The 24,160-nt window shown below is 40.3% G+C and overlaps 1 protein-coding gene across 1 annotated transcript in view; it reads right to left on the reverse strand.

Annotated features, from left to right (window-relative positions):
* The window catches only part of PLD5 (phospholipase D family member 5), a 411,871-nt gene that overhangs the window by 62,006 nt on the left and 325,705 nt on the right, over window positions 1–24,160 (reverse strand). The window lies entirely within an intron of this gene.

Below are 24,160 nucleotides of genomic sequence, written 5' to 3' on the forward strand. Positions count from 1 at the left end.
AAGGGGTGGTGGCAGTTGGGAGACAAGAACAAAAACAAGCTATAAAACAAGGCAGAATATGGTAAGCATCTTAAGGAAAATATTAGCAATGTTCTGTAGGACTCAAATTGTAAAACATTCAAACAGTTCCTTAACCTGTGAACCATGCATGAAAGAAATTAAGAAAACAATCCTATTTACAACTGCAACCAAAATAATAAGATATCTAGGAATAAACTTAACCAAGGAGGTGAAAGACCTGTACTCTGAAAACTAAAAAACAAAAAAACTAAAAAAACCATGCATGAGTGTAGCATGCATGGTGTACATCTTCAGGTTTCTAAGGAGAAGACCCATAGGCTTTTGCCAAATAAAATAGTAGGAGCTTGACTGGCAGATACCTGAAAATTAGGTACGAAACATCTTCATGTAAGTGGTGAAATCTGAAAAAGATCTTAAAGGGTCTGGAAACTCTATAGTTACAACAGCAGAGTTGGGAGGACATGCCCAAAAGAAGAAAGGGCATGAATAAAGGCAGGGAAGTGAGAAATGTCGAACATAAACTGTGAGAGAACGAGGGGTGTGAGGGGGTAACCCTGGTGAGTGCTAGGATCCAGACCTGGAAGGCTATTTTAAAGAGTGGGGCCATCACTTTACATGTTAGAGGTTGAAAGCTCAACTTGGGGACAAGAAAAACATGTGACGTAAATGTATGTAAAAACTGAGGGCTTTTCCTCTAAGATCAGGAACAAGACAAGTATGTCCACTCTCACCACTTTTATTCAACATACTACTAGAAATCCTAGCCACAGCAATCAGACAAGAAAAAGAAATAAGAGGCATCCATATTGGCAGAGAAGAAGTTAGTCACTATTTGCAGATGACAGGATACTATATATAGAAAAACCCTAAAGACTCCACCAAAAAAACTACTAGAAGTAATAAATGAATTCAGTAAACTTGTCGGATACAAAATCAATCTACAGAAATCTGTTGCATTTCTATACACCAATAATGAAGCCGCAGAAAGAAATTCAGAAAACAATCCTATTTACAATTGCAACCAAAATAATAAGATATCTAGGATAAACTTAACCAAGGAGGTGAAAGACCTGTACTCTGAAAACTATAAAACAAAATAAATTGACAAAAGAAATTGAGGACAACACAAATAAATGGAAAGACATTCCATGCTCATGGCTTGGAAGAACAAATATTTTTAAAATATTTATACTACCCAAAGCAATTTACAGATTTAATGCAATTCCTATCAAAATACCAATAACATTTTTCACAGAGCTAGAACAAACAATCCTAAAATTTTTATGGAATCAAAAAAGTCCTAGAACAGTCAAAATAATCTGGAAGAAGAAAAACAAACTGAAGGTATCACAATTCTAGACTTCAAGTTAAATTACAAAGCTGTAGTAATAAAAACGGTATGGTACTGGCATAAAAACAGACACAAGGTCAATAGAATAGAACAGAAAATCCAGAAATAAACCCACAATTATATGGTTAATTAATCTTTGACAAATATGGAATTAAAATACAATGGAAAAAAGAGAGTGTCTTCAACAAATGGTGTTGGCAAAACTGGGCAGACACAGACATAAGAATGACACTGGACCATTTTCTTTCACTGTACACAAAAATAAACTCAAAATGGATTAGAGAGCTAAATGTGAGATCCAAAACCATAAAAATCCTTGAAGAGACCACAGGCAGTATTCTCTCTGAAATTGGCTGTAGCAACATTTTTCCAAATATGTCCCCTGAGGCAAGGGAAGTACAAGCAAACTGAACTATGAGGACTACATCACAATAAAAACTTTCTGCACAGTGAGGGAAATAATAAACAAAGCTAAATGGGAGAAGATATTTGCAAATGACATATCCGATAAAGGGTTAATATCCATATATATATATATATATATATATATATATATATATATAAAGAACTGATACAACTCAATAGACAACAAGTAAATAATCCAATTAAAAATAAGCAGAAGACAGGAATAGACAATTCTCTAAAGAAGCGATGCAAATGGCCAATAGACACATGAAAAGATGCTCAACATCACTCATCATCAGGGAAATGCAAATCAAAACCATAAGGAGATATCACTTCACACCTGTCAGAATGGCTAAAATCAACAACAGAAGAAACAACAGGTGTTTGTGAGGATGTGGAGAAAAAGGACCCCTCTTCCATTTTTGGTAGGAATGCAAATTGGTGCAGCCATTGTGGAAAACAGTATGAAGGTTACTCAAAAAGTTAAAAATAGAACTACCCTGGGGGACCTGGGTGGCTCAGTCAGTTAAGCATCTGACTTTGACTCCGGTCATGATCTCCAGGCTCATGAGTTCAAGCACTGTGTCAGGCTCTTTACTGTCGGCACGGAGCCTGCTTGGGGATCCTCTGTCTCACTCTCCGTCTGCCCCTTCTCTGTTTGCACACTCTGTCTCTCTCTCTCAAAAATAAATGAACATTTAAAAAAAAAATAGAACTACCCTATGATCCAGCAATTACACTACTGGGTATTTACCCAAAGAATACAAAAACACTAAGGGTATGTACATCCCTATGTTTATAGCAGCATTATTTACAATAGCCAACATATGGAATGAGCCCAAGTGTCCCTCAATAGATGAATGGATAGAGAAGATGTGGTATATACATACAGTGGAATATTATTCAGCCATAAAAAAGAATGAAATCGGGGCGCCTGGGTGGCGCAGTCGGTTAAGCGTCCGACTTCAGCCAGGTCACGATCTCGCGTTCCGTGAGTTCGAGCCCCGCGTCAGGCTCTGGGCTGATGGCTCAGAGCCTGGAGCCTGTTTCCGATTCTGTGTCTCCCTCTCTCTCTGCCCCTCCCCCGTTCATGCTCTGTCTCTCTCTCTGTCCCAAAAAATAAATAAAAAAGTTGAAAAAAAAAAATTAAAAAAAAAAAAAAAAAAGAATGAAATCTTGCCATTTGCAACAACATAGATGGAACTAGAGACTATAATGCTGAGTGAAATAAGTCAGAGAAAGACAAATACCATATGACCTCACTCATATGTGAAATTTAATAAACAAAACAAAGAAAGGAAAACAAGAGAGAGACAGAGACAAATCAAGAAACAGATCCTAAATTATAGAGAACATACTGATGGTTACCAGAGGGGAAGTAGGTGTGGGGGATGGAGGAAAAAGGGGACAGGGATTAGAGTACACTTATTATGATAAAAAATAAAATAAAATCATACAAAGTAGAGACTAATTAATTTAAAAAGGAGAAAAGATAGAGATAAATCCCACGAACCGATGCTTTAAAAACAAAAAAAGTAAATAAAAACTTATCTAACAAATCAAAGAGTAACAAGAGAAATCTTGAATACATAAAATAAATGAAACATAAAGAAAAACAGTCACAGATACAGAAGAAATTAAAACATTCTTGAAAGTTGACTTTTCTAAAACAATAAAAATAAATAGGAATTAAGAAGTCAAGGCCTAGACAGACTGCATCCCTAACTTACCAGTCACTGAATTTTTCAACATGAGATAGCAGAACAGAAAATTGGAAGCAACCTGAATGGCCACTATGATACTGGTTAAATAAATTACAATACATGCAAATTACATGTGTAAATTTTGCATGCATATTCACACATGTAATTTACATATTCTCATATCGTATATATGTAAATATACTATTGAGTCTTTAATGGTATTGTCGATCTTTACTTATTGATACCAGAAAATGTTTATTTCATGGTTAAAGTGCAAACCACATTACAAAGACATACAAAAGAAATAGTATGATAGCTGTTTATTCTAAAAATAAACAATGGTGGGGCGCCTGGGTGGCGCAGTCGGTTAAGCGTCCGACTTCAGCCAGGTCACGATCTCGCGGTCCGTGAGTTCGAGCCCCGCGTCGGGCTCTGGGCTGATGGCTCAGAGCCTGGAGCCTGTTTCCGATTCTGTGTCTCCCTCTCTCTCTGCCCCTCCCCCGTTCATGCTCTGTCTCTCTCTGTCCCAAAAATAAATAAACGTTGAAAAAAAAAGTTAAAAAAAAAAAAAGAATGTCTAAAATTAACAACTCAGGCAACAACAGATGTTGGCGAAGATGCAGAAAAAGAGGAACTCTTTTGCACTGTTTATGGGAATGCCAACTGAGGCAGCCACTCTGGAAAAGTGTGGAAGTTCCTCAAAAAATTAAAAATAGAACTACCCTATGACCCAGAAATTGCACTACTAGGTATTTATCCAAAGATATAAGAGTGTTGATTTGAAGGGGCACATGTACCCCAATGTTTATAGCAGCACTATAGACAATAGGTAAATTATGGAAAGAGTCCAAATGACCATTGACTGATGAATGGATAAAGAAGATGTGGTAAATATATACAATGGAATATTACTCAGCAATCAAAAAGAATGAACTCTTGCCATTTGCAACAACACGGATGGAACTAGATTGTATGGTGCTAAGCGAAATAAGTTAGTCAGACAAAGACAAATATTGTACAACTTCACTCATATGTGGAATTTAAGAAACAAAACAGATGGGTACAGTGGAAGGGAAGCAAAAATAAGATAAAAACAGAGAGGGAGACAAACCATAGAAGACTCTTAAATACAGAGAACAAACTAAGGGCTGCTGGCGGGGTGTTGGGTGGGGGGATGGGCTAAGTAGGTGATGGGCATTAAGGAGGGGAATTGTTGGGATGGGCACTGGGTGTTACATGTAAGTGATGAATCACTGAATTCTATTCCTGAAATCGTTATTACACTATATGTTAACTAACTTGGGTTTAAATAAAAAAAAATTTAAAAAACAATAATTAAAAATAGACATATAAAATAAATTTGGTCAGGAAGATGAGGACAGCATTTATTCAGCTAACAGTGGGGACAGAAGTTAAATTCTCCTCTGAATCTTACACACCATTAAATTTCCAATTAAAGTTTCCAAAGACAGGCACTGCCAACTGAAAGAACAGGGAACACTGAATGCCGGGACCCTTGTTTTGTATTCAATAGGAAGGAGCATTTCCCTCTCTGAATAAACTGGAGGCTTCTGGCTGAGTGTTGTCACTGCTAGCGAGCTCTTCATTGTGCAGGACACTCACTTATTAGTGGAAAAGCTGCTACGCAATGACGATAACCGTTACCTGGGAAGCAGGTCAATGTGATGATTGTCATTTGTAATGGAGATTGAGAAAATGCAAAGAAAATTATCTAGCCCCAAATTCCCAGGAATCTAGTGTGAGTTTATTTCTCTGGCTTAGGTATTTCTTTTTTGTAGCCCTATAGACAACTTTAAAGTATTAAAAATTTGCTCAGGGAAGAGACGTAGCAATTAATGACACGGACTATTACTTTATGTGCATCTGAATTTTTCCTTTTTTTTTTTTTTTACATTTATTTATTTAATTTGGGAGTGGGGAAGGGAGAGGGAGAGAGAGAATCCCAAGCAGGCTCCGTGCTGTCAGCACAGAGCCCAATGTGGGTCTCGAACTCACAAAACTGTGTGATGGTGACCTGAGCCATAAACCAAGAGTCAGACGCTTAACCGACTGAGCCACCCAAGTGCCTCATCTGAATATTTCTAATATTTAGTTACAGCTCTTTTCTTTTGGGATCAAGGTCGCAATGCCAAAGAGCTACACAGAGCTTTGCTCTGCCTCACTTAAACTAACGAGCCTTGCAATATAAGGTTCTGTTAAATTAGAAAAAAAATAAACAGCTTAAGTCATTCGTAAATCATAAACCATATGTATTATTTTTAGGTTGGAAATATTTGCAGGTGGGAAGCATATGGTAGCATGGCAACAAAATTACCCTCCAACCTGGCAAGATGAAGAAGGGGCCTCAGGGTCATCCATTTATGCGCCGAACATAAAAGAACCAATCTAATAAGTGCAAAAAAAAAAAAAATCGTGTCAGCAATAATCAATACCGTCCTTCTCCAAAAGAGCTGGCAGAGACCCTTTGGCTTTCTGCCCCAGTCCCTCCTGAGCCTTCTATCCACCGGTGTTCATCAAATGTGTGTTGGTTCAGTATGGCATTAGCATCTTAGGGCTACACAGAGAATTAAGGAATCCACGGAAATACAAGAAAAGAAAAGGAGAGAGGGAAGAATTTTCTGCAAGTGTTAATTGTCGAGAGGGCAGATTATTTTTATTTTTGTGTTCTGTTCAAATACTATAAAATTTACTCTTTTACACTGTATGATTCAGTGGTTTTTAGAACACTGAGGATTGTACACCCAATCACCCCCTATCTATGGAATGTTTCACTGTCTCCAAAGGAAACCTCATCGCCATCGACTCTCATGCTCACACCCTACAGCCTCCAGCCCCCAGCCACTGACAGTCTGCTTTGCCACCATTTATTTTCCTAATATGGACAGCTTGCATAAATGGGATTATGTAATATATGATTTTTTTTAAATGGCTTTCTTTCACTTAGAATAACGTTTTCAAGGTTCATCCAGGTTGTAGCATATTGTCAGTATTTCACTCTTTTTTACGGCTAAATAATACTCTTCTGTATCGAAATACCACACCTTCTTTCCTATTCATCAGATAAAGGATATTTTGGTTGTTTTCATTTTCTGCCATTATGAATAATGCTGTTATTGACATATACAGAAAGCATTTATGTATATACATGTTTGCATTTAAGTTAAGGTATATGTAAGAGTTAAATTGTTAGGTTATTTTTTAAACATTTTTAGGGAGTATCAAATTGCTTTCCAATGTGGTTAAACTATTTGGCAATTCTGCCACCAATATATGAAAATTCCAATTTCTTTTCTTTCCCAAGTTTATTTATTTATTTTAAAAGAGAGAGAGTGCATGCACACCCAAGGGAAGGGCAGAGAGAGAGAGAGGAAGAGAGAGAATCCTAAGTAGGCTCCACACTGACAGCATAGAACCCAACTTGGGGTTTGAAGTCACGGACCATGAGATCATGACACAAGCCAAAATCAAGAGTCAGACACTAAACCAACTGAGCCACTCCAAATTTCCAATATCTCCGTGTCCTTGTCAACACTTGTTATTGTCTGACTTTTGTTTTTAGCCATCCTAGTAAGTGTGAAGCATATCTTGGTATATTTTTGATTTGCATTACCCTAAAAATTAATGATGCTGAATATATTTGCCTGCACTGACTGGCCATCTATACATCTTTAGAGAAATCTCTATTGAGATTCTTTTCCATTTGGCAACTGCATTGTCTTTTTATTGTTGAATTATAAGAATTTGTATATTGTGGATATATGCCCCTTATCAGACATACAATTTGCAAGTATTTTCTCTTATTTGGTGGGTTTTCTTTTGATTTCCTTCATGGTTTGTGTGGGTCTTTTAACCTTAATTAAAATTCAAAAACACAAAACAACAACAAAAAAGAGCAGAAATAAGGAATAGGGATGCTTCATCAACATGTCAGAAAAGTAAACCGATTTTCTCGTAAATTTGAACTTGGAAAGTTACATCTCTTAGTAAGTACATAATATGAAACCTGCTGGCTATTCTTTTCCCAGGAATTTTCCTTTTTTTTTTTTTTTTTTTTGTGCCTCAATACTTGGCCTGGGTTGGCTGGATTTGCAAAGGGGGGAGAAGAAAAAGGTGAAAGAAGATGAGAGGGGAGGGAGAGGAAGGAAACAGAAGAGAAGGTAAGCAAAGAGCAGGAAGAACAGAAAGGGAAGAAGGGCATCAAGGGACCACTCTCTTCATCTGAGAAAAGAAATAATATCTACTGTTTCATTTGGGACCCTCTAAAGAGAACTGTACTTACATAAATTATGACACAATTAATTACATATATATGTATTTTATATTTTATATATATTTCACATGTTCATATTTTACAAATTTATAAAATAAAAAATACACAAATTCCAGCAGGTATGAGTAAATCTCCAGCTGTCTCCAGGTAATCTCATCATTCCAATATCCCTCATGTTGGCAAAGTTTGAGGCTTTTCAGGTAGCAAATTTAGAAAACCATATACACGTAGGGGATAAGTAATTGTCTGTGAAAACCATTATTATTATCATTATTTTTTTTAAAGAGATATTTGGGTAAAGGAGGTAAAACCCTCAATACCCGGACTGGCCATACATCTGAAAGCAGAAAAAAAGAACTGCACGCACTTATATGCAATTTTGGAAAGTACAGAAAGAATCATCTGTTCTCGGAAATCAAATTTCCCTTAACCCCGCTAATGTCAAAACCCCAAGTGAATGTGGGGGAAGTAGCGCTAAGACTAATTTGGTTATGTGAAAAATGTCTGCACATCATGCAAGTGAAACTGTATATACCCCTGGAAAGTTCTATGACTTTTTTTCCAGTTTCCAAATCATTTCCAAATGAAAAAATGCTCTCCGGCAGCGTTCTGGAGGCATCCCTGCTTTCCAGATTCACTGACGTCTTGCAAACACTGAGCCACGTCAATTATCAGTACATCAGGATATTTCATTTGTAAATAGAATTTGGGGCAAGACCAAAACAGCAGAAGCAAAGAAAGGGGGTTTTAGATATGTCCTTCTTAAGCACCCAAATTCAAACTCATTTGTCTGTTTTTATTTGCGGAAACAAATCATGCACTGAGTGCATTCATGTCTACCTGACAGACACGATGGGTGTGTGGCAGGTGTGGACGGAAAGGGACCTCACCTCTACATGACTTCAGGAACCTTTTCACTTTCAAAACCTTCATTACGTGACTTTTGGGAAGCCCCCCCCCCTACGTGATGTCACTCAAGCGTCCATTTCCTTCTGCAACTTATTACACAGCTTAGCATTACTGTACTTGTTTTAGACATGATTAATTTGCAAGGATTTTTACGTTGACTTGTAGATCTTTGGAGGAACTTTCCTTTTATGAGTTTTGCACTGCTCTGACTAGCATGCTAAATCCGCTTCTATCCTTCCACAGACCAAATGTCTGACTGTTTCCTCCCTTGCCACGATCAGCTTAGCCTTAACAGAAAATTCATCAGCCTTCAAAGGGCTCTTCCCTAAGCAAGAGAACGATAGGGAACACATTATAGGCGAGGGGGGTTTTCCCAGTTGGAATAGCTTCCCACCACCTCCTCTTTCTATTCCTGCCCTTACTTGCATTCTTTTCCCAGAAGCAAAGTGTTTGTTTTTGAGAGGGAGCAAGAACAGGACTCGGTACTTTAAACAAGAAAATGGGGTGATCACGGTGTGAACCGTGTTTACCACATGCAGCAGTATTTCTAGAAGTCGCTTTCATGATTTCGAGGTTTCAATGCCCCTTTGCAAGATGGCATCTTCTCCAGCACATGTTGTGACTTTTAGTTATGGGAAATCACTCAAAGCCTTTTCACTTCCTTAGTCTGATACATAGCTTGTCTGTGGCTCTAAGAAAACAAAGGCCTGCCAGCAACAGTTGGAAGTGAAATAGAGACTATGCAAAAAAGCTTTTTTTTCAAATCTTCACAGCAGTAAACACGTGGGAACCAAAAGAAGCCTTTAGATCCTCACCTAAGTGACGTGTATAATTATGGAAAGATGAAAGCTAATGCTGTTCTAGAACACACTCACCTCTACCTACACATGCCTATGCACATGCGAGCAAACACTCTCCCACACAGGCCCTGGCAGGGCCCTCAATGCCACCAGGCTTTTCTCTTTGACACAGAAGCAACATTATGTTCTCAACCTCCCCACAAATCTCATCTATTAAAAGTGGGGGGCATGTCAGGACATACACTGCTTTTATTCAGCACTGATCTCCCACCTCTTCAATTACTAAAGCTTTTCGAAATCTTCCCCCATTTTTTCCAATGGAGAGAGAAAATTTAATAAGCTTTTCTCAACTAATTGAACTTTACTTGAAACTATTCACTAAACAGGTGTCGGTCGGTAAGTTATTCAGGAAGAAAGTCAACTTGGGGAAAAAGGAAGAATTCACCTTTCTTCACAATCCACAGACGAATGATCTATTTTACGGGTGACTGGGGCCACTGTTATGATGTGTTTGCATGTCTTGTTGAGTTGTGAGTTGTGCACACAACCCTGTTACTGATAAAAGAGAAGAACCAAAGACTGACACATGTTTTTGCTTAACAAGTTAGAGTGGATTTAAGCTCATACTTAGTGTAAAAGCACTGTCACTCACTTGCTTTTTGGTACCCTTTATGGAGTGGGATGCAAGCTGGCTAGAGCAGGATTCTGGTGACAGGAGTGACCATAACATCAGTACTCACAGTGACAACAGGAATAACGAACATGTATGCAACCTTTAATAATTGCCTGACAAAATTCTAAGTATTATCTTGTTAAGTCTCCACAACAATGCTGTGAGATGGTACCATTTTTGACCCCCCATTTTACAGATGACGAAACCAAGGCAAGGAGAAGTATAGGGACTTACCCCAAATCACATATCTAGCAAATACATCCATGGGCACATAATGCTTACGTGAAAGCAATTTGAAACACACTATGGCAGAGCTAATAATAATTAGACACCCATCTGTCCAAAGATTTAGGTAGGCAGCTTGCTCGTGGGTTTTTGTTGTTGTTGTTGTTGTTGTTTTTTACTGATCTGCCCTTTGCCTTTGAAATATTTCAATAATTCTTCACTCAATCAGAGGATAAAGAGGTAAATCTATATCAGTGTATGTTGCTACATGTAAACATCAGGAAATGTTAGCTTGAGGAGGAGGTGACTCTTCATCAGGTTGCATGAGAGAATACATCTTGGAGAAGTATTTTCAGATGCACATACCAAGATGCAGTCCCAAATCTATGGAAACAGAATCCCCAGCACTTACAAAAACAATCAAATAAACAAACAAAAGCCAAGTGATAAGGATACAATCCTCAGTTAAGAAACGTTGATAATTTTACAGATGTCTGTTTGCTCGTTTTATGATCATGGATAATGGAATCATAACCTTTAGAGTAAGCCTTTGGTTGAACACAAAGAAGATATTAATTGGGCCAAGAAATCAAACCTGCATGTCGTTAATACCAGAGTAGTAGAAACATGATACTGATGAAAAGAAATTTCAAATTTTTGTTTTTGACTTAATGCATATATTTTTTTGCAGAGTATACACTCTGATAACTATGAACATATCAGAGATGATGGGCAAAGAAGCACTTTGAAGCTGTAACATCTCCAAGGCTGTCTGGGCAGAGGGGAGATGGCAGAAATGGCTGGTTAAAATAGTTTTGGGGATGAGAGCTTTTCTCATGCATACATTTATGTGAGAAGTGGAATATATACAAAGATTCCTTAATAATTTTAAACCACCAAATTTAAGATTATAATTGGACTGGAACGACAGTATGCTTTTGCACTATTTATGAGGTGAGAGGATTTTAAAGTTTTTTAGGAGCACATCTTTACCCTGTTTAAATGTGCCAACTTGGGGTGCCTGGCGGACTCAGTTGGTTAAGCGTCTGACTTTGGCTCAGGTCATGATCTCGCGGTTTGTGGGTTCGAGCCCCGCATCAGGTCTGCACTGACAGCTCAGAGCCTGGAGCCTGCTTCAGATTCTGTGTCTCCCTCGCTCTCTGCCCCTCCCCCCCCACTCTCTCTCTCTCTCTCTCTCTCTCTCTCTCAAAAATAAACGTTAAAAATTTTGTTTTAAAAAATGTGCCAACTTATTTTGAGTACCACTGAGCAAACCGCACTCATTAAAGGGGCACCTGGGTGGCTCAGTTGGTTAGGCGTCCAACTTTGGCTTGGGTCATGATCTCAGTTCATGAGTTCAAGCCCCACATCGGGCTCTGTAGCTCGGAGCCTTGGAGCTTGCTTTGGATTCTGTGTCTCCTTCTCTCTCTGACCCTGCCCCACTCCTGCTCTGTCTCTCTCTGTCTCTAAAAAATAAAATTAAAAAAAAAACCCATACTCATTAAAAATAACTTATCTGCTCAGGAAAGAAACCTGCTGGTAAACATGAGCTTGAAAGTTACATCTATAGCTGGTTTGATGTGCACTCAAAAATAATGAAACAGCACTTCTTCAAATGAGACTTCACTCACTCACACTGAGTTTTATCTGTAATCATTTCAAATTAATAAAGTTTTATAGAGTGAACTTCTGGGTCTCTGCTACTTACTATAAAGCCAAAGAAAAGAGAGAAGGGAAAAGTTCTAATGAATTTAGGCCCACAATGGAAGCAATAATTTAAAAGCATTCCAGATGTCTAAGAGTGCTTTAATTCCCTGATAAACAGTGTAGATAAATAGTGGATTGATATACTAAGGTTCCCTTTCTTGTTCAACTATTAGTAGCTCCAAAAACACAGGAAACAATTCTAAGCAAATGGTTTAAACTAGAGATCAACCTACTAGCATTCCTCCTTCAGACTGGGAAGTCTTGAGAATCTCATACTTTTCCATAAAATCTGTGAATAAATCTTCCTCTTTCAAGAACAGACCAGGGCCCCTGCTGCTGGGCTCAAGATTCCAGTTTGTTAAACGAGGCCTCAAAACAGAGGACTCCAAAGAAAGACCAATGGATGGATTTCAATTAATCCCTGACCACTACTACACCAAGGAGTGCCTGGGCAAAGGGTTATTAAAAACCATCCATGGGGTCTACAGACCTGTCCAGAAGACAAGACAGTACCAACATGGAGAGCCTGGTGCAAATGAAGATTCAGGCTCTGACAATGGGGACCTGGACAGGGCTCAACAACCAAACCCTTCACCACTGAGCTTGCACTCACTTCTTGAAATAGGTATCAATCACGGTGTACATCTAGATAAAAAGGGTTAGTTGAGGAAAGTGTATTCCTGAGCTCTCCTTGGTTCTTACTAATACTTTGGACCAGCCTTCCAGGTTAAAACCTGTCCAGCTTCTAGAAGCAAGTCTTCACCCAGTTCCTATATACTGAAATGCTACTGTGATTGCTCACATTGCAGATCTGCCAAATATATTCACTGTAACCCCCAACTGTTCTATCTTGGTGTAAATATTACTGCGACCCTAGCCTCACCCATGTTCTAATTGGCCATGTCCAGCCCAAGTCAGAGTAGAACGCACCCCCTTGACGTTCATCAAACCACGTAAGTCCTAATGCAATGTTGCTGAGCATCATGGTTGGGAATAAACACTGCACTTGCTGTTTCTCTTATCTGTGATGTCTGTCACTCTGTCCTGCAGAGAAATGAACCTGTAAAATTTTCTTCATGAACTCATTCTAGGGCCATCTTTTTCTTCTTAGATACTTTCCAATTACTATTCTGGTGCTGAACTTCCCAGACTATTTTCAAACAGGTTTTCAAGCAAGGCAAGATGTCATTTCAATGATTCTCTCTGCTTAAAGAGGAGGATGTTCACATATGCTGCCAGCTACGAATGCATTAATTAACACTCAGACCACAATGTAATTTCCCCAGAATTACAAGCTGCTGTCATGCTGCAGAATCTGTGTTATTGTAGAACAGAACAAAAATAATTGACTTTAGAAAACACGTACCGAATCTGACTCCATCAAGAAGCCACTGACCTCTCCACGTGTGTAGAAAGGACACAAACATTTTATAATTCAGGAAGTGGCTTGCTTTGAGTCTTCCACATTCTACTCCAGTGTAAAGACACTTTGCTGTGGGACTGAAAATTTGAGACTAATTGCTAGAGTTCTCTTCAGGGCTATAAAACAACCAGAAATTACCCAGGAAACATGCACATTGCTTCTTAGGGGGAGTCAGATGTTCCGGGGACTCTTAAGAAGATGTGTGAATTGTTGTATATAATTGTTGACATGTCCTTTTTAAGTTTATTTTATTTATTTTGAGAGAGAGAGAGAGAGAGCCCATGGCAGTGGCAGAGATAGAGGAAGAGAGAATCCCAAGTAGACTCTGCACTGTCAGTGCACAGCCTGACGTGAGGCTCCATTCCACGAACCGTGAGATCACGACCTGACCTGAAATCAAGAGTTGGACGCTTAACTGATTGAGCCGCCCAGGCACCCCTTGACATAACCATTTGATATCATTATATGAGGACTCGCTTGCAGTGGGTGCTCCAAGAGGGCTGTGTGGGGGTGATAGGCTCAGGGGGGAATTCTCTTCTCTTCTGAAAATTTTTATGGAACAGCAGAACTTCCTGTACCCTGGAAAAGCATCAGGAATGCCCCACTGCTGTCTATGAGGTAGTAGAATAGCACGGGGGAGGGAGCAGGGAGAGACAATCAGGCAACAGAGGATGCACTGTCTGCAGAGAATTCGGAAACAACAAGAAAACTCACAAAAAGTCATTTTGGTTCACCTTGTGCCAGTGACTCTAAACCAATCCAGTGATCATTCCTCTCAACAGGGTGGAGGGATTTATCTATTCTCCTGGTTCCACTTTGTTCCTTATACCCCATGCTGCTCTGCTGTGAGGATAGAGAATGTGGTGTCACCTTGTCTTTGGGTCTGTCTATGCCTGTGCTGCCCTGGACTGTGGTTTCTAACCGGAAGTGCATGTAAGTGGGTAGAACTGAGTGTGCACGTGCACGTGCAGAGGGAGAATGGTTCCTAGTTAACCTGTGAGCTCTGTTCAGTGATTCAGATATCACACATTCAGTGTTTGGTGCAGACTCACTGCAATCTCAAGTGCTGGTGCTTTTTGTTGAAATTATTTAAAATTAGCAGAGTATTGCTAAGTCAGGGAGGTAGGTGGTATGCCTACAGGTTTCAGTGTCAGACCAGCCTGACTAGTTCCTGGCTCCGTCACTGATCACATGTAGGCCCTGGGAGACCAGGACATCTCATCTGTGAGAGGCAGATATCCATGCCTACTTTGCAGAGCGTTGGAAGGGGGATCAGAGAAAATGTGTGTAAATATCTAATATACAGCCTAAGACATGGGAGGTGCTCAGCAAATGATAGCTTTTACAGGACACTGACCCAAGTTCTAGACACTTATTTTAATATATATATTGCAATATATACTTAATGAGATAACATACCTGACATCCTAGTGGGTTTCCATTCGCCTTCCTTTCATATCAACGAATGTGTACGTATCTGAGTAATGCCAGCAGGAAACTCCATTTGGTTCCTTAAGAAGTGGAATTTACGAGAAAAAAAAAATTCTCTCAAACTATAAGGCCCATGGGGAAAACCATAATGCTATCTTTGCCAGAGGAAGATGTTCTGGCATACTGGTTCCCAAACTTGTATGTGTGTAAGAACCATCTGGAGAGCTTGTGAGAACTCAGATTTCCAGTGCCAGCCTACTGATTCAATGGGTTTGTGTTGGAGCTCAAGAAAGAATTTCCCAAGTAATGCTGATGCTGCTGGTACTGATCCAAAGATCACGTGGTGAACCACTGTTCCAGAAGACAGGGATTCTCAAACTTTAACATGAGCACAAATTATACGGGGCACCTTATTAAGATTTAGATTCTAATTCCACAGGTTGGGAATGGGCACGAGATTTCTGCATTTCTAACAAGCTCCTAACTGATGTCGATACTGCTGGTCTGCAGACCATGCATGGAATGAGCAAGGCCTGGGAGCTGCCTTCGTCCATGACGGTAGCTAAAAATCACATGCAACTACTGAACACTTAAAATGTAGTCTGAATTCAGAAGTGCTTATAAGGGTAAAATACTGGATTTAGAATATTTAGTATAAAAAAAGTAAAATATCTCCATAATTTTCCATATTGATTACATACTAAAATGCTAACATTTTCGATGGATTGTATTAAATAAAATATTTATTATTTTTGCCTTTTTAAAAAGCTTTTTTAATGTGTAGAAAATTTTAAATAATGTGTGTATGTCCCATTCCATTTCTGTTAGGATAGCACTGCTGTAGAGAATGCTAAAATCTCCTCTGACTCCCAAGCCCAACACTAATCTTTTTTTTTTTTGAAAACTTTTTTTTTAAGGTTTATTCATTTCTCAGAGACAGAGAGACAGAGTGTGAGTGGAGGAGGGGCAGAGAGAGAGAGAGGGAGACACAGAATCTGAAACAGGCTTCAGGCTCTGAGCTGTCAGTACAGATCCCGATGTGGGGCTTGAACTCATGGACTGTGAGATCATGACCTGAGCCGAAGTCGGACGCTTAACCGACTGAGCCACCCAGGTGCCCCCCAACACTAATCTTGAAACAGCTCCATGGAAGGACTTTACATTACTGACTGCTGCATCAATGCCTCCTCCACGCTGTTTTCATTTCATCTCTCTAAAATACTTCTTTAAGTCAAGGTCAAAAATCTTCAATGGCCCACCACTGTTTAAAAGATAAACCTTAGGTAAACTTTAAAAAGAAATAAATAAAATTTTAAAAAGGGGCTCCAGGTAGCTCAGTGGGTTAAGCCTCTAACTCTTGGTTTCAGCTCAGGTCATGATCTCTGATCTCATGGTTCGTGACTTCGAGCCCCACATCACTCACACAACACACTCTCTCAAAATAAGTAAACTTTAAAAATTAATGAAATAGAAAAACATAATCCTTAAACTTCTAAATTTAGCATTCCAGACCATCCCCAGTCTATCCAATCTCATTTTCCAACTTAGGTATAATTGCTTCCCTAAAGCACAAGGCTTAGAAGTATTTTTTGATTGTTTAATTAATGATGATTTTGATCAGTTTCAAAAAAAGTAGATTTCTAAATCGGCCTTGCCTAACATCTGCCCTTTAGGGTAAATTCTTTGATCTTTACTCAGTGACAAATGTCAAGATGATAATTTCTACCTTCAAGGATTGACATGAATATATAAACACCTGGTGAGTTTCTACCCCTTTCCCCGTGATATTAATGAAGATAGAGGCAGGACCAAATTTAATATGTAAGATGCTTTTCTTAAGTGGTAACTGGTCTGCCTGTCCTCTTACCCAACTGTTCCCCAGAGGTCAGGAAGCCCTGTGGTCCAGGGAACTAGTGAAACCTGTGCCAGCGACATGTAACTCGTGGCTGCTGCATCTTATAGGTTAAACTCGGCAAGCTGTGCTTTTGACACTGGGCAGTGGGTACCCCAAGACTCCAGAGACACTTAGAGAGGTTCCCCAAAGGAATTCTCCAAATGTGCATGAGTTTTAAGTGTTTCTGTAAAATCGCTGACATTTTTAGTATGCTGACATTGTCCTATCTATATCCATATCCACATCTTTAAAAAAAAATTTAACATTTATTTATGATTATTCCGGATGGCCAACAGGCACATGAAAAGATGCTCAACATCGCTCCTCATCAGGGAAATACAGATCAAAACCACACTCAGATATCACCTCACACCAGTCAGAGTGGCCAAAATGAACAAATCAGGAGACTATAGATGCTGGAGAGGATGTGGAGAAACGGGAACCCTCTTGCACTGTTGGTGGGAATGCAAATTGGTGCAGCCGCTCTGGAAAACAGTATGGAGGTTCCTCAAAAAATTAGAAATAGACCTACCCTATGACCCAGCAGTAGCACTGCTAGGAATTTACCCAAGGGATACAGGAGTACTGATGCATAGGGGCACTTGTACCCCAATGTTTATAGCAGCACTCTCAACAATAGCCAAATTATGGAAAGAGCCTAAATGTCCATCAACTGATGAATGGATAAAGAAATTGTGGTTTATATACACAATGGGGTACTACGTGGCAATGAGAAAGAACGAAATATGGCCGTTTGTAGCAACGTGGATGGAACTGGAGAGTGTGATGCTAAGTGAAATAAGCCATACAGAGAAAGACAGATACCATATGTTTTCACTCTTATGTGGATCCTGAGAAACTTAACAGAAACCCATGGGGGAGGGGAAGGAAAAAAAAAAAGAGGTTAGAGTGGGAGAGACCCAAAGCATAAGAGACTCTTAAAAACTGAGAACAAACTGAGGGTTGATGGGGGGTGGGACGGAGGGGAGGGTGGGTGATGGGTATTGAAGAGGGCATCTTTTGGGATGAGCACTGGGTGTTGTATGGAAACCAATTTGACAATAAATTTCATATATTAAAAAAATAACGCTTATTTATGATTATTGAGAGATAGAGACAGAGTATGAGCATGGGAGGGGCAAAGAGAGGAGGAGGAGACACAGAATGGAAGCAGGCTCCAGGCTGTGAGCTGTCAGCACAGAGCCTGATGTGGGACTCAAACCCATGAACTGTGAGATCATGACCTGAGCCAAAGTCGGACACTTAACCGACTGAGCCACCCAGGTGCCCCTATCCACATCCACATCTACATCATGATCGCCAGGACTCATTCCTTCCTATCCTTCCATCCCTTCCTTACATGTCATTTGACCCTGTGATAGTCTTTGTTCCCAAATTCTCAGATACGATTGAGGGCTAATAGAAAGCCACCACAGCAGGGAAGGGGTGATGGAGGTTTTATCTGATTTTACCTTAATTTGGTTAGGATAAAGAGCAAAAGTTAAGTTAAATTTTAATATAATGTCCATTCATGCCATCCCTAACTTAAGCATTCAGTTTTTAACATAATTTGCAATTTCCCCTAATGAGAGCATTTGGTTATAAACTATAGTATGTTTTGCTGTACTGTAGTTTAAATATTTTATTAAAACACCATTCCTCATTAAATATTTTTAAAGTCATCAAATAGGTGTCTAGATGAATTGGATTAGATGAAAACTAAGGCAGAGGTTCCCAAACTTGCTCTGATCAAGCACCCCTAGTGCCTCAGTAACTGCTGCACAAACCCCTAGGCCAAAAGCAACACCTAGAGTTTGATTTATTAAGAAAATAGGTCCAAGTGACTTAATTTTTATTTATATCCTAACAACCTACTAACTTTTTAGTTTTTTAAGTTTATTTTTAGAGAGAGAACGCGCACGTCCACACATGTGCCCAAGGAGGCGAAGCCCTCCACCTGTTAAGGAATGATGGCTGAATTGGTTTAGAATCACTGGCACAAGGCGAACCAAACTGACTTTTTGTGAGTCTTCTTGCTTTCGAATTCTCTGCAAACGGTATATTCCCTGTTTCCAGAGAGACAGGGAGAGAGAAAGAATCCCAAGCAGGCTCTACACTGTTATTAGCACAGAGCGCAACACGGGGTTCGAACCCACAAACCTTGAGATTATGACCTGAGCCGAAGTCAAGAGTCAGAAGCCCAACAGACTGAGCCACCCAGGTGCCCCCTTACCAGCTGTTTTCTAAAAAATGTACACAAAGGGGAGCCTGGGTGGCTCAGTCGGTTAAGTGCCTGACTTTGGCTCAGGTCATGATCTCACCATCTGTAGGTTGAAGCCCTGTGTTGGGCTCTGTGCTGACAGCTCAGAGCCTGGAGCCTGCTTCGGATTCTGTGTCTCCCTCTCTCTGCCCCTCACCTGCTCGCTCTCTGTATCTCAAAAAAAAAAAAAAACAAAAACAAAAAAACACAATATAAAAAATTTTTTTTAATATACACAGAAATTACAAGAAACACTATTTTTTTCCCTTCCAAATAACCAAAATTACTTATTAATGGGATGTGTGCACCTGTTTGACATAACTTCTCAAACCTTGGAATCAGATTAGACCCTGTTAAGTTTCCTGTTAAAACAGAGGTTTTTGCCTAGTACGTGCTTTTTATCACAGCAATCACAGAAACCGAGATTCACAAAGAATGTTGAAGTTACGAACTAATTTGAGACAGTAACTTATGTGGTGACCATACCAACAGATTTTTCTGTGTTTTCCTTGAAATTTAAAATACCCTCCAGCACCTCTGTGAATGTGCTGCAGTGTTCCAGGGGAACCACAGTACAGTTTGGAAACCACCGCTCTGCTATTTTCTGACTCTGAGAAGTTACGATTCAAAGGATTTTAAAACTTGAAGTTTGAGTAAAACTTGAGTAAGTTCCTTCTCCCCTGCTGGAACTCAAATCCCACTGCATTTTTAGAAAAAAAGCAAGTGTCAGAAAAGAAGAAGACCTGTGCATGGGAAGGGCATGAGGCATGAAAGTACTTGGCTATTTTTCACATGGGATTGGAAAAACGGATTCTTGAGATGAAAGATGTGATCCAACAGCCAGAGCCTCAGTGGACCGCAGAACTTCCCTACCAAGCCCAGCCACCCCCCCCCCCAATTCCCATGTTTTCTCTCCAGCTACAGCAGGCTTCTTAAGGAAAGTAGCTCGACTGCCTTACTCAGCATCGTGCTGCACAAAGCAATGATTGAAGGCCTGAGCAATGGTGGCTTACTGAGACAGCTGGCTGCCTATGTTCTGTCATTTGGAATCCACCCGGGAACACACACATCCATCAGTGTGCTCCTGCAACGCACGAGGCTGTGTCCTAACTGGCTGGCCCAGCCCCACTTTGCTACCATAATGAATGATGCTTCATTTGCCAAATGCAATGGCAACCCACCACGGGCCAAGAGCTTCTGAGAAATGAGGAACTATAGACAGGGAGAAAGAAGCTGGGTGAAAGCAGTTATCAATCAGATTGTAAACTTCTAACAGCGAATAATAAATAGATACATGTATTATTTAGGAAAATTACAACCAGGAATATTAATAAAACAAACTGTGAGTACTGTATGTTCTTTTCATAGTTTTGATTTGGGGGTAGGAGGGCAAAAAATAACTACAGCTATTTTCTAGATGGCCATAAACAAGATTCTGATTTATTTTCAGGTAAGACAGCTGTGTGAGGCTTGCCTGGAGCACAGAGATATTACAGAAGACAAACTCTGTCAAAATCATTCTCGTGATGCCCTTAATGGTCTCTTGATGCCCCCAATGGCAACTTTAATGGGTGTCTTTCCATTTTGCTAAGCTACACTGGCTAGATCATTGAACAAGATTAAAAGAATAGGCCTCTCTGCTTTTTTATTTTTAAGGATGGCATTTTAAGTTTAACTTGAGATTCTTCTACTTGTTTTTTCTTTGGAAAGAATGGAAAAGCCTCACAGCTTGGGGTGTTGACAGTATTCCAAGAGACCCTAGACCCCTGTGGCTTCTTGATGATGATTATGGAGCTGGCATCTGTCAGCATAACTGAGAGTGATTACCCATAAACAGGTGCTTGGCGACAATTACAATTCATTACCCACATCACAACCCGGAGTGTGGAAGAAGAAACGATAGGGTCAGTTTCTTGGCAGTTATGCTGTGATGGAAACTGAAATATTTTTAATGAAATATGGATAGAATTTTAATGTACTGGTTGGTCACGTGTGTGCGAGGCACTTATTCTATATTGTGTAAGGAATATGTATTTTTAAAGGCACAGTCATTGCTTTTCATAAGGGAAGGCTGAAAAATGAAAAACTATGCAAACTGCTAACCTAGAAGGCAAAACAGAGGTAGCGTGAGAAAGATATGGTCTGTGAATTTTCAGAAGGAGAAAGAGAACCAGTTAATTGAAAAGCTACTCAGACCTTTCTCTATTTTGTCATTTAACTTCATGTAATCTTCACAAAAGTCCCATAAAATAGTAAAAAATCACCCCTTTTCAGATCAGGAAACTGAGGTTTTCAAACAGTTATGGATGCACAAGGGATTTGAATGCGAGGTTTTCCAAGTCTGGAATCTATCGCTTTCCACAGACTAGTTGAGGTAAACAAACAAGCATATTATCCACGTATTAAAATGAACACTTTAATTTTTTTAATGTTTGTTTCTGAGACAGAGAGAGACAGAGCATGAGCAGGGGAGGGTCAGAGAGAGAGGGAGACACAGAATCTGAAACAGGCTCCAGGCTCTGAGCTGTCAGCACAGAGCCCGACACGGGGCTCGAACTGACAGACTGCGAGATCATGACCTGAGCCGAAGTCGGTCGTTCAACTGACTGAGCCATCCAGGTGCCCCTAAAATGAACATTTTAAAGAGGAGAGGACACTTGTGATGAAATATGACGGCTAAAGTTTCTTTTTTTTTAATTTTTTTTTTAACGTTTATTTATTTTTGAGACAGAGAGAGACAGAGCATGAACGGGGGAGGGCCAGAGAGAGAGGGAGACACAGAATTTGAAACAGGCTCCAGGCTCTGAGCTGTCAGCACAGAGCCCGACGCGGGGCTCGAACTCACGGACCGTGAGATCATGACCTGAGCTGAAGTCGGACGCTTAACCGACTGAGCCACCCAGGTGCCCCTAAAGTTTCTTATTAAAATGTTTAATTTTTCACTGAAGTCAAAGTAACATTTATTCCAGTATCCAAAGAAAATAAAACCAATGTTTAAGTGACTCCCCCGTACATATCCACTGTCCAACCTGTCAGATGGTTGACACAGCAGCCAGCCACAACCTCTTCTCCCCAGCTGGGCATGGCCACATGGAACCAAGGGGATGCAAGAGAAGGGCCTGGGAAGATCCCCCTCCCCAAATAAAGACTTGAACTCTTGGTAAGAGAAACTCCTCTGTCCTCTGCCTTTGAACCACTGTCTTCCCTGCGAATAGCTTTCCAGAGTGCAGATGAGAGAATGACCGGTTTCAGCTGCCTTTGACCATGATGCCACAAACACGAGAATAAAGGCAGAAAGACAGACTCAGGTCCTTGATGGTATCACTGAGGTACCATGTCTGCCCGGAACTGTTTACACGTACACATTTTGTTGTGTAAAACAACCAAGCTCAGACCTACTTAAGCCAGTGAGAGTTTTTGTTGTCATTTGCTGCTGAACATGCTCATAACTGATATATACGCCTTTAATATACCAGATATATATGTACACATATTATATACATATGTACATACTGTATATGTCCTTCTGCATATAGCATTTTGAAAGTTGGTGCGTTTTTTTTTTAAAATATTTCTTGAGGACATAATATTTAACACCTTCATGGTGTTTCATTAAGTGCATGGAGCTAAGTTATTTTACCGTGTTCTATTGTCACATTCATAGGTCAATACCTTTTCTTTCCTTTTTAGCCACTATAAATACACCTCTGCATATATCTCACCTCTTTATATAGCTCCTATACCTCTGTATATATCTCATTACATCTCTGAGCACATGCTAGGTAGAAATGCCCCCAGGCAGCATGAGAGGGGAAAGCATTCCATGCAGAGGAAAGAGCATGTGCAGAGACACAGAGAAGAGAAACATGAATCTTGCCCAGGGAGTAGTCACGTGGTGTGGCTGTTGTGTGGCTGGTGCGTGGGCTCATGGGAGGTGCCGTTAGGAGAGGGGCAGGAGTGAAACTTGAGGAGAGCTTTGACTGTCAGGCTGAGGAGAGTGGCTGGGGGTGTCTGAGGAAGGGGGAATGATTAACTTAGGGATGTGAGTCTGCGTTGGAGTTCAGTATTAATGGCAACAGGGAGAAGCCGGAAGCAGGAAGACGCCAGTGTGGGATGGGGAGTCCCAGGACCCATCACTGAGCACCCGCTGCAGATAACTATGTTGGTGGGATGCATGGCAAAGGTGTTTCAGGTAAGGGAGGGAGGCTGAGGGCAGCAAAACACTAGGCTTGGGAATGCAGGCAGTTCAGTGGGTTGCCCGAAGTATTGAAGATGCCGAAGTCCTCAAACTGAAAGCAGGGATGATACAGACCACAGAATCTCTAGGAGGTAAAAGAATCCAGAAGAGGGAGTGCCCAAGTTCCCACCTGTCTCGCCAGCTCTAGTCCACGGTCTTCCAAAAGCCAAGCTAGAAAGTTCTCCAGGCTTTCTGCCAGTCACTGATTTTTCTGGGAATTCTCTGTCCCCGATACCTTCTTCCCATTATCATCTGTCACAACTCCCTCGTTGCTGTACTTGGCATCCATCACCACAATGATTTTATTCCTTTGCTTACTTGGTCTGTAGACTGACTCTCCCATCAGACTGTAAGCTCGCTGAAGGCAAGGCTATTATTTTTCCTTGGTCTATTTTCATCTCCAGTGTCTGGGATGGTCTAGATAAAATGAGTGAGTGAATGAATCAATTAAGGTAATGGAGAGAAAAGCAGAAATAATTGTTCACTCTTCTCCGTTTGGGAAGGTCTCATAGAATATCACATTGCTCTGGAAGAGTCTGAAAATTTGAGAAGCTCTTTTGTCTGAGTCCCTCACTGCTGGCGAGTGAGAAAAAATTCCATGAACGAGGACACTCTCCCCACAGAGACGCCCACCTTGTGGGTGGCACCCCGCAGCTGGGGCCACTACATATCTCCTGCTTCTGTGATTGGCACCAAAGGAAGCATTTACTTCATTGTTCATTCACTGTAGACAATGTTAGATAATTGGAACAATAAATCATTTTTCCATGGCCATTCATCAAGGTGTCGCCTGGGTGAGGAACACCAGGGTCCTTTTGGAAGAAACACAG

This window comes from Lynx rufus, unplaced genomic scaffold (assembly GCF_022079265.1).
Source record: "Lynx rufus isolate CCGP_SWC_20201006 ecotype Redwood Valley unplaced genomic scaffold, mLynRuf1.p SCAF_15, whole genome shotgun sequence".
Classification (NCBI taxonomy): Eukaryota; Metazoa; Chordata; class Mammalia; order Carnivora; family Felidae; genus Lynx; species Lynx rufus.